We start from the raw sequence: 3,306 nt of genomic DNA, 5'->3' as shown, positions 1-3,306 counted from the left end.
TCGTGTTCAGGTTCTGTTGCAATAGGTAACTAATCTGTTGCAACATATATGTCAAATATTGCAACAGATGAGTCAACTGTTTAAACATGAATCCAACATATCAGTCTTCCTTTGAAACAGATGTCTCATCTATCACAACAGATGATTTATTTATTTAAACAGATGGATTTTATGTTAGATTCATGATTGGGTTCTATCCATTGTTGAAAAATAACAACACAATAGCACTTACTCAGATGACAAATTCAACTAAAAATCATAATTTGACTTACCAACGTCTCCTATGAAATAATGCGAAAGTGGAAAGTGATGTTAGAAACAAAATTTGACCTAAGAAATTGGTCAAATAGTAACAGTAGCAGTAACAACAACAACAACAAATGGTCAACAAGAAAAAGATGAAGATGATAATGAAGTAGAAGATGATGATAATGAAGCAGAAGATGATGAATGAAGCAGCAGCAACAATGAACAACAAAAATCGCTAAGAGAGAAATCAACAAAGGGTGAAAAGAGAGAGAAAAATGCCTTTTTTTCCCTCCGTTTTCCGTTATATAGGCTAACATTTGGATCAAAATGTAAATTTAAAAATTTTTGGGATTATTTTCAAACCTCCCTAACTTTCTTAATGCATAATAAAGTAATTGTCACCTCCACTTAATAATTAAGACTTGTGTCACCTACACCTCATTTTAAAACTCTTTTTATCACCTGTGGCCCAAACCCCATGACTCCAGATGGTACCCCTTTTTATATAGATTGCAATCATAGTGACTCTATTCATGACAAGTTGGTACAAGAGTTTGGAGTCTATACCATGCTTCTTTGGGAGACACATTTTATCCCATGCTATTAATGAAGTTTTTTTCTTCTCTCCAGTTTTACCCTATGGGTATATATTCATTCTCGACATTTCTTATTCACACCTCTTTCACCAACACTTAATTTGTGGGAGGATGAATAATTAATCCCAAAATTTTAAACTGAAAATAGGACAACAACCAGCACCATTTAAAACCTTCTAGCATAGGATAGTTGTTTAGTATAGATGGTTTTAATCCTGATAGTAATTTTTTTTATAAGTTGACAACATTCAGTTTTATTCCATTTCTTAAAGGAAAAAGGAAGCCTTAAGTATCTGATGGGAAATGAACCATTAGAGAAACTAGTGAGGTTCAATTGTTGCTGCTTCACCTGATCATTCATACTTATAAAAAACAAACTGGATTTATCCATATTACCAACAAAACCTGAAGCTGCACTGAAATGTGCAAGAGCTTCTTTAATTCTAGTTATTAATTTGATTTTCCCTATGCAGATAATTATTAGAGCATCAGCAAATATAAGATGAGTCAATATGAGCCCTTTGCACATGGGGTGAATTTGAAGATCATGCAGATAACTCATGTACTTAAGCAACATAAGAAAAGTACTCCTTTACCAACACAAAAAGTAAAAGGAAGCAAGATCTTCCGGCTGCCTCAATCCTTGTTTACCTTCAAAGTATCTATGACCATCCCTATTAAGCTCAATAGTGTATTTTGAGATGGTCACACGTGTCATTACAAGCTTAATGAACTTAATAAGAAATCATCAAAAATCCATCAACACTTTCTTTAAGAAATTTCATGACGCAATGTATGTCATAGACAATTTCCTAATATTTTCAATCTTCGTTAAACACCTAAATAAAGAAGTCTTTCTATTGTAGTGTCTCAGCAGGTCATGACAAATCAATATGTTGTGGATCACGGATCTTCCTTGAACAAAACTTGCCTGGTTATCTGATACGAGAATAATCACGAAAATAGACTTATGTGGGTGTGCATTGGAAGCAACCAAGTGTATGTGCAAGAGAAGTGTAATTAAAGGCCCAAATACACACCAAAACAGCCCACTCCATACACTAAAGGGGCAACCCATTCTTGAAGGGCCTTTTTGGCTATTTTAACTTCTATTTGTTTTGTAATATATAAGGAACATGTTAGGATTTATTCACTTAGTTTTTGAATGTTGAAAATGGTAGAACACACTTGAAACCCTCAATTTCTCTCTCTTGTGAGGCTTGGCCGAAACTAGGTTACAACATTAGGGTGGAATCTCTTTTGTTGTTTGTTTGCTTGGAACTTGGGGTGCTTGAAGGATTGAGGTCCTCTCTTGTGTCTCTTTGAAGAGTGTAGGTGTTCCTACTATCAACATTAAGGGTCTTTGTGTGTCATCTACACTTAGGTTCTTAGTCATTATAGTAGTTTATGTCTCACTATCTATCCCTTTGTCTTTTGTAATCTTGTAACGTTATATCTTGTTATTGTGGAATCCAAATCTGGTTATTCTTGTTGTCATCTTATTTATCTTGTTATTGTTGTGTTGTTGGCTGTTTTTGGGTGTCAAATACACCCTTGTTTCTTGTATTCTTGTTATACTTGTCGAATCCGAGTGAGGTCCCCTTTTGGTCCACGGTTTTTCTTGAATTTGTGCACTGTTCGGGGTACGTTTTGTGCTTTCCCTTGTTTATCTTGTATCATTTGGTATCAAAGTCATCTTTGGTATTGTTCTTACAATACCAATCTTGGGTTTTCTTACTAAGGAAAATAAAATTGGTGTTCTTGTTGTTCTTAGCCTTGAAAGTGTTGTTCTTGTTGTTCATCTTGGCCGAGGTTGCTTGTAGCGTCTAGATATAGTAGTCCTTTGGTGTGTATTGTTGTTTCTTGTGTTAGTTTCGTGATTCACTAACACTAAAAGGTGCCTAGATCTATATTTGAGCTTGAACTTGTTAAAGTTATGTTGTGAACAAGGACCTAGGGCGAGAATTTGTGACTTGTTGTGGCCGGTTAGGTCTTGAATTCGTGAATATTGTTGTTCTTCTTGAAGGATTGTTGTGGTGTTTATCTTGTTCTTCATCTCATCTTATAACTTAAGACAACCAAAAGTGTAATATAGATTCAAAAAGGTGAACCTACAAGTTGTAAAGTTGTTTGGGAGAAGACTTGAGCCATCACTTCCTTGACTTGACATCTACTTTTTAACCTCTTTCTCTTATTTCAAGGAACCTTGTTTTGTGGGAATTGTACAAAGTCAAGTCTTGCCTTTTGAAGATTAGACTTAAAGGAGATTCAAGACATATACTTTCCCTCCAAAACCAATTGTTTCCATTACATAGTAACTAAAGTTTGTAAACTTCAACTAGTGACTAATTGTGGGGCCATGACCAATGGTGTGCTGCTATGTCACCCAAGTTACTGTTCACACGAAAATTTTAAGCTCAAATTGTGATCTTTTAGTTTCATTTTGTTGTCTTATTAGTTT

This window comes from Capsicum annuum, chromosome 1 (genome assembly GCF_002878395.1).
Source record: "Capsicum annuum cultivar UCD-10X-F1 chromosome 1, UCD10Xv1.1, whole genome shotgun sequence".
In the NCBI taxonomy this organism is placed as follows: Eukaryota; Viridiplantae; Streptophyta; class Magnoliopsida; order Solanales; family Solanaceae; genus Capsicum; species Capsicum annuum.
This window is presented reverse-complemented; position numbering follows the sequence as displayed.